This window comes from Manis javanica, chromosome X (assembly GCF_040802235.1).
Source record: "Manis javanica isolate MJ-LG chromosome X, MJ_LKY, whole genome shotgun sequence".
In the NCBI taxonomy this organism is placed as follows: domain Eukaryota; kingdom Metazoa; phylum Chordata; class Mammalia; order Pholidota; family Manidae; genus Manis; species Manis javanica.
The window spans coordinates 9,266,871-9,280,245 of NC_133174.1; the positions used below are offsets into that span (position 1 = coordinate 9,266,871).

A 13,375-nucleotide genomic window follows, 5' to 3' on the forward strand; every position below is an offset into this window, starting at 1 on the left:
ATTGCCCTTGTCTAGCTTGGATTAACACATGTCTACAGGCACACACCTGATCATCTACATTTGCTCTCTCACAACACTAAACTATGTTTTCTACCTTTATCTTGCATCTACCTACAACTTCAGCATTTTATTAAAAATAATAATAATAAAGAGAGAAATGTGGTACCCACATATAAATCAAGTATAAAAATCAAACGAATATTCATATTTGAACTGACTGTTTATAGTTCATAATGCATGATCAAAACCGAAAGTTTCTGTGATGACTGCCCTTGTACTATTCACCATGTAAGTTATTCACTATGTAAGAATTTGTTCTCCATGTAAGAACTTGTTCATTATGCTTCAGAAGATTGGAGACTGATGAAAATTAGGCCTGGGGTGGATTAATTATACATTGAGCATTGAGTCCCCTATACAGAATTTTATTGTTGTTAACAACCATTTGATCAATAAATAGGAGAGATGCCCTCACAAAAAAAAAAAATACACACTTCCAATTGTAAAATGAATAAGTAACCGGGATGTAATGTATAGCATAAGGAATATAGTCAAAATATTGTAACAACTTGGTATGGTGATAGCTGGTACCTAGAATTATCATGTATATAAATGTTGAATCACTGTGTTGTACACCTGAAACTAATGTAATGCTGTGTGTCAACTACCCTTCAATAAAAAATAATTATCAAAAAAAATAAAATAAAATAACATCCCCACAAGCATACATTCTTTCCAAATTAGGTATGATAGAATATCCCTTAGATTTTAAGCAAAGAAAGCCTCGGTTCTTCTATCTAGCTTTTATTCTAGTCTGCATATTATTAATCTTTTAAAAGTTGATGTACTAGGGAGTCACTCACTTTTAAAATTCCATTAGTTGTCCAAGTCTTCTTTAGTAAAACTCTAGTTCATGATTTGTAGTCATGCATTTCAATTAACAAGATTAAGCTATTAATACAATATACCTTAGTAATACTTTTAATACAGTAACTGTGTTTGAAAGAAATTTCAGGTCAGACACTGAAGAATTAAAAGGATGCTTACAACACATTTTTAACAACCTGGGGATCTGCCCATGTTATAATCCTAGGCGAAAAAGAACCTGAATTGTATACACACTGATCTGATAATGTCTAAAATATCTATGCATGTGTAAAAAAATTCTTGAAGCAAATTTTGTGAAATGTAAAAGTGACAAAGTATTAGTTTCTTTAATTTCTCACTTTATATTTTTCCACATTTTATATTTTTGCCAAATTTTCTATAAAGAAAATCCCTTGTATAACTTAAAAAACCAACTACCACCCATTAAAATGGATTTGCAGGTCTATAACCCCAAGTATGGATGATGACGATGATATAATGATAATAATAATTATAAACATTCAAATGCTTTCTATTTACCAAGCACTATTTTAGGGGCTTCAAAAAAAAAATCCCTGATGTTGGTGGCTAGGAGAGGGCTAGCATTCACATCTTCTGAATTTCACTATAGTGATCCTGGCAATACCATCATATTGAATTAGATCATGTCACTCCCCAGCTTAAAACCCTTCAGTTCCTTCCCCCTGTGTTTAGAATAAAAATCCCAATTCTTTATAGTGGCCTAAAATGCGAGTCCATGCATGCTATAGCTCTTGCCCACCTGTCCATCTTAATCTGTTATTATCTCCTTGCTTAGTACAGATTTCACCACTGCCCACAGTAAGAAATGTATCATGCATTGCAATCTAGCACACGTGCACACACACATAACTGAAGCAAAAGTTCATTAAATACTTACTGTGAACAACTTCTGTTGCAGTAACCCACAAAATTGACAACACAACCTATAAATGTAATCCAGTTAGAAAAACCATGACCAGCCACACTGACTCTTTAGTGTTCTTCCAACAGACCGAGTCTGTTTCCCTCTTCGGATCTCTCCACTTCTGTCTGGAAGGCTCTTGCACAGGTAGCATGCATGGCTAGGTCCTTCTCTTCTTTTCCATCTTGGTTTAAATGTATCTGAGAGGTCTTGCTGATTATTAAATAACCTCCCTGTCTTGTCTGTCTCCTTTAGAGATCTTACCATACCCTGTAATTATCTCATTCATTTGCTTACATGCCTGTTGTTCATGTTCTCGAGTAGAACATGTACAGATCAGGGGCAACCTGTGGACAATGAGGGCAGGGTCTGACTCACCTTTGTATACCTAGCCCAGTTCTCAGTACATACTGAAGAAATATAGCAACACTTAAATATATGCATAGAGAGATTAGTCCAAGTCTGCATTAAGAGCAGTCCTAACCGGCTCCCCTTGCCCAAAGAAATACACCTCCAGAATCTGGCAAAGAGCAGTTTTATTTCAAAGTAAAGCACTGCATAGCATTAAGTATAGGGAGAGATTGTCTTTAAATATACACACTTGGGTATGTATGAACACATGGGTGGGTATCTGCACAGCTGTTGTAAATACTAATGTAAGACTTGCATGGGAAAGGAAAATAAAAACCTTTACAGAGTTTCTCTCAAAATTTGAGCTGTTTCTTGAAATAGCATGCGGTAAAGGTAGAATGGAAAATGGCGAAAAGGGTTTTCAGATTTGCCTGTGTCCCCCCTTTCAAGTTTACTTTCTAAAATTAACTCAGGCGTTTAGAACATACACATTCCTTCTTCCTCTTTCATTTCACCCTTTCTATTGTCATTAGCAATATTTTGTTTCACAAGAGGCTTAAGGCAGACTTAAGCAAATGAGATGTTTTTCCTAAAGGAAAATATTTATTATCTGCAAATATATGACTTTAAGCACTGGCAAAGACTCTCCTGGAGGTAGGTTCTTGGGAATTCCAAGCACATTTTTGTTTCCATAGAAATTAAGTTACCAATTATGGATAGATTTGCAGCTGGCAAAAAGAGTAAACTGTAAGTCCATAATTGTTTTATGCAATACAAATGGTCCTTTTTTTCCCCTCATTGTTCTGTGAGAAATTCCATACTCAGTCTCAAATGAGAAACATTTCCTGTTTTCTCTTCCTCCTTCTTGTGGCCAAGACAAGAGACTTCTCCCTTGTGACAATAATTTATTTGGTTCCTCAGATACTCATTATGTGCTTAATTCTGGGAAGCAGTGTGTCAATATTCGAGAGAGAGAATAGAGCCCTTTCCTGAATTACTACATCTGGTAGAGGCATTACAACTGTTGAGGCAAATTGTATTAAGAGGAATATCATTTCTGTAGGAGTCAAAGACAAGGAAAATCACATCTGGTTGGGATGCCTGAGTTAGCACAAAGTTAGAATAAACTTCGTAGGAAAGGTGGTGTTTCCCATGAGCTTCAGAAGATGGTAGAACTCTGCCAGATAGAGAATGTGATCCAGGCAGATCAGAGAGCCTGAGCTAAGGCACTGAAGTGAGAAGTTATGGGGCATGTTGGGAAAGCCATAGGAAGTCCACGTTGATAAGCCTTGAGAAGGTTAAACACGCCTGGCTGAAAGCTGGGCACGGGGCATAGAGCCTTGGACTCCAAAGCAATGCATTTGTACTTCAGTGAATTTGGAGAGCAGTTGAGAGGTTTGTGGGTTTGTCATTTTAGGTTTGTTTCCTGACAAGTATAGGAATTCATTTAAGTGAATTTAGATGATACCAAAAAAGTCCAAAGAGTCCCCTACCCAGAGATACCCATGATTTGCTTCTGTTGCTCAACAGTCATTCATATTGTCAAATGTAACTATAATTGATTCCTTTTTAGAGCTGCATAGGGGTTAATGGAATGAAAATATCAACTGATGAATTGGGGGTGGATTTTAGGTTTTGATATTTTGTACAGTGCTGCTATGAACAGTCTTACACCCACCTGGTGCCTAGACTTTCTCTAGAGCAGCAGTTCTCAAAGTTGGTCCAGGAACATGAAAACATCATTTGCCATTTTTACTGTCATTCTCACAAGCATACACAGCATTTTCCAGAGTTTAAATGCCATGTGATGGTGCATTGCTCTGACGGTTGACAAAATGTGTGCTTGTGTGCTCTTACTTTTAAAATGTTTCTGTCTTAGTAATCTAATGCAGTAACTACCAATAAATATAACCTATATTTTTAAAAGAGCTCTTTAGAGTCTGCAGTTATTTTTAAGAGTGTAAAAGAAGTCCTGAGACCAAGAAGTTTGAGAACTGCTGCTCTAGCTAGGGCTTATACCCAGCAGTGAAATACGTGAGTTATATAACAGACACGTTTGACTTTACTAGGTAATGCTGAGCTATTTTCCCAAAGTGATTGTACCCGTTTACATTTTAACCAGCAGCTTTTGAGTGTCCTTGTTTTTTTCCACACCCTAAAATTTGGCATGGTTACTCGTTTGAAAAATGTTTGCCCATCTGATGAGGGTGTTCAGATATCTCCTTGTGGTTTTAATTGCATTTCTTTGAGTACCAGTGAGATTGAGCATTTCTTCATATCTTTATGGGCCACTTGGTTTCTGCTTCTGTGATAACTTCTTCTAGCTCTTCTTGGCCCTTCGTTCCTCCATATATATTATAGAATCAGCTAATGTTTCTGTGAAAACAACCTTTGTTGGGATTTTGAGTGGAATTGTGTTAAAAGATCAGTTTAGGAAGACTTGACATTATCATGGTTGAATCTTCCTAGCTGGCATATCTATCTATCTGCTAAACTGGTCCTTATTGAAAGATTTATACTTTTGCCCATAAAGGTTAACCTACTTTTGTTAAATTTATTCCCAGATATGTTACATGTTTTATTTTTGTGATTGTTTAAATGGTATCTCTTAAGAATTTATTTTCTAAACTGAACTCTGAGACCTCTTATTAATTTCAATAATGTATCTCTAGATTCGTTTGGGATTTCTATGTCGACAGTAACATCACTTTGAAATAATGACGGTTTCCTATCTAACATCCAGTTCTTAATAACTGTAAATGCTTTTGCTTTACCCTGACTGGAACGTTTAGAACACTGTTGGATCGAAGCAGTGATAAAAGCTTATTTGTCTTATTCCCAATCTTAGAAAGGTAGCCCAAATATATCACCATTAAGTATGATTTCTGTAGATACACTTTATCAAAATGAAATAGTTTCCTTCTGTTCCTAGTTTGCTAGTTTTTTGCTTGTTGTTCTGTTCCCATCACAGTTGATGGTTGAATTTTACTAAATGCATTTTCTTCATCATTTGAATACATTTATTGTATCTGATATGAGATGTTCACTTGGTTTTTCTCTTTTAATTTATTAATATAGTAGACTATATTAATCGAATTTTTAAAATATATTGCTGTATTTGCTTAGCTTATATTTTGTTTAGGAGTTTTGCATCTGTTTCCACAAATTGGCCTGTAATTTTCCTGTCTTATTCTTTTCTTGTGTGATTTTGACATCAAGATTATGCAGTCCATAAAATCAGTTAGGGTGTTTCCTTTTTTCTACTCCCTGAAAGATACGGTCATTGTGTAGTTCTAACCTGGTTCTCCATATTCACTCCTCTCCCAATGTATTATTGTTATTTTACATGTTAGTGTTTGTTTACTTACTCTGTGTTTGCTAAGATCTTCATTTGCCATTCCTTCTTGAGTTTCAGATCTTACATCTGGGGCCATTATCATTTCTTCTTAAGTACAACTTAGATTTTCCCATCAGGTGGAGTCTTGGTGGCAAACTCTTAGCTTTGAAAATTTCTTTATTTTGTGTTCTTTTTTTTTAAATTAAGCCATTAACTTTGAGGAATGCCTTCATTTTATTGGGCTGAAGGATACAAAGTGATTAGAGGGAGAGGAAAACCAGGAAACTTTAGTATTGCAGGTGATCACAAGAGAATTTTAAGGACAGGAAGATCAGTGAATGGAAAGAACCTCTGTAGGTAAAGGGTACATAAAACAGGGACTGTCCTTATCAGTTATCTTCATTGAAAAGGAAGAGTGCAAGGAAAATGACATTTAAAGTGTAACTACACTATTGGATATTTCACATAAGCTCTCTAGATTATGAACCACCCAAGGGATCAGCTCAGGCTTTTATTCATCTTTGCATCTGCAATACTTAGTTCTCTTGAACTAGCATATGGTGGGTGACCATAAATTCATCTTCATTACTAAAGAGTTACGTATTATCCCCAAGAGTAAAAGTCTTTAAGAGAGATAGGTAGGTAGGTAGACACTTGTATTTTTTTTAATTCTCCATTTTTAACATTCTCAAGGTCAACCTTTTAAAGTTGTCATGATCAGAATAAGACAAAAAGATCTTAAGAGTTCATCAGTTTTGTCCTTATTACATATCTAAAGATATCAAGCCTCTGCTGTAGAGAATAGATGATCATACCTTTACATAGAGACTTCAGTGGTAAATTTGTAATAAGATAGAGAATCAGTAGACCTGCTTATTTTTGAATCTTTATTCTTGGTAATGACTTATCAGTGCCTGCAAGTCTTTTGTTTTGACTCATCAGTTTAAGCTGTTGAGACCTAGTCTTCATATATACGCTCATCCTGAATGTTTAGTGACATATGCAACTTTAAAGAGTCTGTTATTATAATACTATCACTTCTAGGATATCAATTTGTTTTTAGTCAATTGTCATTTGAAAACCTTGCATGAAAAGAGTGGTCTATTTACCAAATCTTTGTCATCTTGTTAGTAGAGTACATGAATGATTTTTCATTCCTGGAAATCAAATCTCTAATAAGAATTTTGGTTTGATTAGATCTCTAGGAGATGGAGTAGAGTTCACAGAAATTACTAATTTTTTCCCCTGCAGCCATTTTGCATGGAGTAAGTGTTCAAAAAAATTGCTAATTTCAATCCAAACTATTTTTTGTACAAACTAAATTTGTATTGACTATGTAGAGAGAAATTTTTTGTTGGTAGTTACTTTATATTTACTACTTGGGCCATGATTTGCAGAAACTTTTCTTTTCCCATGATACAGCTATATACTCACAACTAACATAGACATTCATAGACAATTATTAAGTTTTTATACAGGCACCCAGATCATTGGAGGGAAAAAAAACAGATAAAAGTACATAAGAGAAAATAGGACACAAGAAACCCCATATACATGTACAAGGACTTCCAGAAGGAAAAAATAAAGACAACACTATTTGAAGATACAACAGTTGACAATTTTCCAGAGTTTATTAAAAAAAATCAAATCCTCAGATTAAAGAAACATAATAAGATCTGAACATCATAAGGAAAGAGAAATTAATCCCTAGGCATATCATAGTGAAACTAAAAACACCAAGGACAAAGAAAAAAAAATCCAACAACCAGCGAGAAATGACAGATTATCTACAAAGGAACAGAAGTTAGACTGATAATTGATGTCTCATCAGCAACAGTTAGTGCCAGGAAACAGTGTAATAATTTTCTGAAAATGGCAAAGGAAGTAACTGCCCATTTAGAATATTTAATCGAAAATGAAGGTAAAATTTTTTCGGGCATGCAGAGATTGACAGTCCATTCCTAAAAAAAAAAAAACACTAAATGACTTCATCAATAAGGAAACAGAACTCAGAAGGAAGCAGAGGGATCAAGCAACAATGAAAAGCAAAGAAATCAGTAGGCAAATTAGTAAAGAAAACATCTAAATGTTGATAGTAAAAAAAATCACCCACAATAATAATACGAGTAGGGGAGATTAGAGGTAAAACATTACCGAGACTTGTGTTGTTCAGAAGAGGGATGGAAATATTAACTGTAGATTTATCCATTAAGTGTGAATATTTGAAGTAAAGGCAACCACCGAGAGACAGAAATAAAATATTTAATATCCACACTAGTGGAGGAATGAAAAGGGGAATGAAGAATACATCATTTCTGAAGCAGGAAGGGAAAAAAAAAAGCAGCATGGTAACTAGAAAACAGAGAAGACAGCAGAAATAATCCCAACTTGATCAAAATTACTATATATATGAGCAGGTTTATAGTTATTATCAGAATAGATTTTTAAAATCTTAATTGCATGCTGTCTACAAGAGACTAACCTAAAATAAATTCAGGAAGGTTGAAAAATCAAAGAGATGAAGGTTTACAAAACAAATACTAACCAAAAATAACTCTGTATTGGCAGCACTTTAGTTAGACAAAGTATTATTTAGGGTGAAAAACGTTAATACATTTACAAAGGAATTTTGCCATTGATAAAAGGAACCTACAAATGTATAACAAACTAGGAACTAACAACATAAAAAAATTCTAACGGTATAGCCAGAAATACAAAGAACAAAAGCTCCCAGAATTATAAAAGAAACTCAAGAAATCCACTTTGTTTGTTGAATGATTTTAACAAACCTCTTTCAGAAATAGAACAAGTAGGCCTTGTTCTGTCCTTAGATTGTAGATTTTAACACAATGAACAAAATTTATTGTAGGTACACATGTATGAATATAAATGTTCCTGTCCAACAAATAGAGAATATATACTTCAGAATATCTATTTGTGCTCTCAGAGCTTTCACAAATATTCAGCACGTATTAAGTCATAAAGGAAGCCTCAGAAATTCCAAAGCAACTAGATCATACAGACCATGTTCTTACACCATTAAGCAACTATATTAGAAGGCACAATAAAGAGGTACTTAAATCAAATGTTAAGAAACTAAAATAACGCACCTCTAAATAACCCGTGGGTTCACAACTTCCTGGCAATGTGTGTCATTACTTCTGCTAAATAGCTTCAGGTTATAGAGGATATCACAATGGAAATTATAAAATAGTTAAAGCTGAACAACAAAATATCTATGGTCTTACATTCATTCATTAGAAAACAAGGCCCCCCAAAAAATCAGCTCAAGATTCAAGGAGCTACAAAATGAACATGAGTAAAAACAGAGAAAAGAGGAAGGAAGGAGATAAGAGCAGATGTTCATGGCATAGGGAAAAAAGATAGTAGATACAATAAATATAAGCAGGTTTTTTGAAAGAACTAGTAAAAAGACAAATCTAGGATGACTGATTAAGAAAGGGAGAAGGCAAAGATATATACTAGGAATAAAAAGCAGAAAAGATTATACATGTGGTAGAGATTTTAAAAATCATTAAAAGAGTACAGTGACCAGCTTTATCACAGGAGGTTAGGAAGCTCAGATTAAGTGGAAAACTTTTTGGAGAAAAGAAAAATCATCTGAAATTGTCTCAATGAGTAGTAAAAAAATAACTAGATCAATGACTAAGAAAGGAACTCAATTAGTAGTCACAGATCTCTGCTACTTCCCTGCCCTGCCCTTGCCGATGCACATGTAGAAATAAAGCCTACACACTTTTGTTAGTCCCAGAAATACAAAGATGGTCATAATCAGGGAACACAGCAGAGGAATTTACATTAACAAAATGCTTCTCAATAAAATTTTTGCGTAGGTCCAGCTCAACAATCAAAACTACATTAAAAGGTAAGCATTGAGAAGTAGCTTTGCTCCCTTGTGCCTCCTGACTCCCTCTCCTCCCTCTTTACGTAGCCATATTTGTTTTCTGTTTCTTTTTTCTATATTTGTTTAAGCAAATGCAGACATATATGTAGGAACAAAATTAAATGAGGGGAAAATGTTTATTTCAATAAAGACAGAAAACACACCAACTATAATTCCACCTTATAAAAAGGAAACAAGGAAAACTTTAAATGTATCTTCTAAACACCTACAGCAAATATCATGTTTAATTGTGAAACTTCAGAGTAACTCCCCTAAAGTCAGGAAAAAGACAATAGTCTCCACTAGTATTTCTGTAATTCTACAGTATGTAACCCAGTTATCAATATGGCAAGGAAAATAAGAGGTCTAAGGTTTGCCAATCTTGTCATTAGCCCATGACAGAAACGTAAAAATCTCTTAAGCTGCCTAATGAGCTAACAGAAAAAATGTCCAAGTTTTTTCTTCTTTAATGAAGAAAATTATCAAATGTTATTGAAGAATATTGAAAGAAGACCTGAATAGATAAATGAAGAGATTTATCATCTCATGTATTATGTCTCATGTATGTATGTAGGTACTTCTGACATATCCAGCATATGACTCTATCTCTTGAAGGACAGGAGCGGAAGCAGAAAGCACCTCCCCTCTCTAACAGACCAGAGGTCAGCCAAGTCCTATTTTTGTACGGCCCTTGAGCAAAGAATGGTTTTTGTATTTTTAAAGGGTTGCTAAAAAAACAAAAACAAAGATGAATCAGCAACAGAAGCCGTATGTGGCCTTTAAAGTCTAAAATAGTTAGATATTTACCATCTGGTGTTTGCCAACCCCTATAATAGACTAGTGGTTCTCAAAGTGTGGTCCCTGGAGCAGCAGCATCAATACCCTGTAGAAATTTGTTACAAAGGCAAATTCTAGGTTCCTACCCATGAATTAGATGCTCTAGGGATAGGGCCCAGTAATCCCTGTTTTAACAAGTCGCCCTGATGATTCTGATAGGCGCTACAGTTTGCAAATCACTTGTATAGGCCAGTGACTTAATCCCATCATAAAAGATCACCAGCCTCTCAGTCTCTCACTGGAGAGCTTCACAAGAAAGTGAGTATTCAGTGTAGGCTGTGACCAGCTAGCAGAGGGATACCCCTAAAGGAGTGTTTGGTGTTGCAGCCCCATCACGCCCATTGTGGACACTTACACAGACCACCCAATAGAAGTGGTCCATCCAACACAAAGGCAAATAAATGCCCTTCCAGAGCCCCCCAGGACTTTTAGTCGATCAGTGCTCAGAGTCCTGGAGAAATAAGAAATCCTAAGAGGTTTTAAACTACTATAATTTTGGTAATTGTCTATTTGCTGCTTCTGTATACATCATGACACCCCATTTCTCTAGTTTTATTATCGGAATACTTTTGTATTTTTAACCTTTATCTGAATTCTAGGCACATTTATAACTACAGCATACTTCCAAGATTTTCTCAACTGATTAATAGAGGTCAATTAGTATTTAGTCTTATATTCATAAGTAGCATTCTATCTTATGTTAATAAAAATTCATTTGTATAGTGTTTAAAATTTTCAAGGTGTACTTGATCTTCATCAGACTAGGAGTAGACAGACCTTTCCTCCATTTTACAAAGAAAATCAGGCCCAGAGTGACTTGCTCAGTCTCCCTATACATAGTTAGGAGCATGGGTCTTCTGATTCCATCACTCTGCCCTGTGTCCTGAATCTGGCTAGGAAGTTTTTCATACTCATTAACCTTAAAACACAGTTTCTGACCATGGCTAATTTACCAGCCAACAAGTAACAAGAGAACAAAAGAAAAGTTAATGCTGGAATTAGCTGTTTTACCAGTAAGAACTGTATTCTCTGTATCTTGCAATGCTTAAAAATTTTTTCAAGTGTATATGCGAGAGACAATGGGAAGGGTTGTGTGTGTGTGTGTGTGCTTGCACGTGCACATGCAGAAAAGGGATAAATATCTGAGAAGTCATCTTTACCCTGGAACATTTAGTATTGTATGTTCTGAGGTGAATCACCATTGCCATTTGTCTTTATTTTTTCTTTGCCAAATTATGAACCTTACAATTTGTTTGGTGGCAATATACTGTATAAATAAAAGACCAACTTACAGGGCAAAATTTATATAAGAAATAGACACAATGAACCATAGATATGTGATAGGTCATTAAGGTGTCTTAACGAAGGAGTGGCCAAAATAGGCTTTGAGCTCTTTTGAAGAACTGCAAGGGTGAGGCTTTAAAAATCCACCACTTGAGATTAGTGTTGCTTTCTGATGAGGTTTTCACTGGCTCACAGCAAGACGAAAGTAAGAAGGACAAGGTATTGTGAGAGTATATACATATACCTGCATTTCCGTGACGAAAACTGACTTCCTCAGGCCTCTGCTTTAATCACTGAGAGGTAGTCTTTCAAAATGATGTCCAGGTAGGTTTTGGGTGCAGTGGGGGGAGCGTGTTGCATACACACATGTTTTGATATATTCAGATACTTGCCAAGTGTCCATCTTTAGCTTCTTCGTGTAACATCTGGACTTATTAAAGGACTGATTTTCTGAAACCCTAACACTTGAGGGTTCAGTTGTTTGGGGGCTGTTTTGAAAGCTGCAAATTGTGCTGTTATAAGCACAGTTATTATTACACGTAGCCTTGTAGTCCCAAGCCAAGTTTTCCTTACCTTGAATGCTCAGTTTACTGTTTTTTTTCTCTGTCTCATTCTCTCTCCCCTCCCCTCAGCCCTCTTCTCTGTCCTCGTCTGTCCTCACTTTTCTCCTTCCTCTCTCCCTACACCCCTACATGACCCACTCTCCAATCCCCTCCTTCTGTCTTTTCCACTTTCTGTTTGCATTTCTGTCTAGGGATAAATGCTTAACAACAGGCATTTCATATGTAAGTACATGTTCTATTAATAACAGTAATGAATCATTTTAATACCAATGGAAATGTCTGATTTCAAGATCTGTATCCCTAAAAGCTATCCAAGAGCAGTCAGCTTTCAATTTCTTAGTAATGGGCACAGTCTTGTATATGGCGACCCCATAGAGGGAATACCAGCAGTGGTAGTAATAATGACAAGAACAACAGTAACGGTTTGTTCAAATTACAGCTAATACTGTTTTTACCATTTGCCACATATTGTTCTAGGTCAGTGGTTCTCAGAGTTTAGTCCGTGGACCCTCAGGGATGCCCAGGACTCTTTTCAGGAGCATGAAAGGTCAAAACTATTTTCATAATAATACCAAGAAGTCATTTGCCTTTTTTCACTGTGTTGACATTTGCGCTGGTTACACAGAAGCAATAGTGGGCAGAACTGCTGGCTCCTCAGCCCAGATCAAGGCTAATGGCCATTGTAGTCTTTGTCGCTGCCACTCTCAGTTTAAAGAACAATTATAAAGTCCCTTATGAAACAGTAAATTTTATTAAATTTTGACCGTTGAGAACACATCCTTTTAGCATTCTGTGTGATGCTAAAATTGCAAAGTATACATTAAACACTTCTGCATGTTTGAGTTGTCAGCTGAATTAATTTTTTCACAGACCACCATTTTTATTTGAAAGAACAACTGGCAAGTAAACTATGCTTATTAAGACTTGAGTGTTTGGCAGAAATTTTCCTTGAAAATGAAGCCAGCCTGTAATTTCAAGAAAAACATGGTATTGGTCCAGTGGAGAGGGCTGGCCAGTGGCCAAACTGGATGTTTGTTCAGGGGACAGGCACTTTCAGGGGGGCCTCTTATGCTGGAAACAGTGTAAACTCTTTCATGTACAACTTGTGTTTATAAATAGTAAAGAAAAGCTGTGCTTTAAGTACTGATGAATTTGCAAATAGCAAAGCTAAAAAACATTTTCAAAGGTTTCCAGTACTACTCCAGAACCATTCATTGTATAAATTAGAAAAATAGAGCCCAGATATTGAAAACTATATCCAAGGTAACACTGTATAAATGCATGATTTA

At 35.6% G+C, this 13,375-nt stretch overlaps 2 protein-coding genes across 9 annotated transcripts in view; one reads left to right on the forward strand and one right to left on the reverse strand.

Moving 5' to 3' along the window:
• Positions 1–9,337, reverse strand: part of FANCB (FA complementation group B) — a 103,658-nt gene extending 94,321 nt beyond the window's left edge. For all 5 annotated transcript variants that reach the window (XR_012127501.1, XR_005061853.2, XM_073227912.1 and 2 more), the window contains exon 1: positions 1,787–9,337. The gene's annotated coding sequence lies outside the window, so the exon portion shown is untranslated. The remainder of the gene's footprint in view (positions 1–1,786) is intronic.
• The window catches only part of MOSPD2 (motile sperm domain containing 2), a 47,594-nt gene that overhangs the window by 2,625 nt on the left and 31,594 nt on the right, over positions 1–13,375 (forward strand). The window contains exon 3 of one of the 4 annotated variants that reach the window (XM_017644794.3): positions 9,353–9,384. The exons of 2 other annotated variants lie outside the window; for them this stretch is intronic. The gene's annotated coding sequence lies outside the window, so the exon portion shown is untranslated. Of the gene's footprint in view, positions 1–9,352; positions 9,385–9,976; positions 10,065–13,375 lie in introns of those variants that run through there. One more of the 4 variants, XM_073227913.1, reaches the window with a different exon arrangement.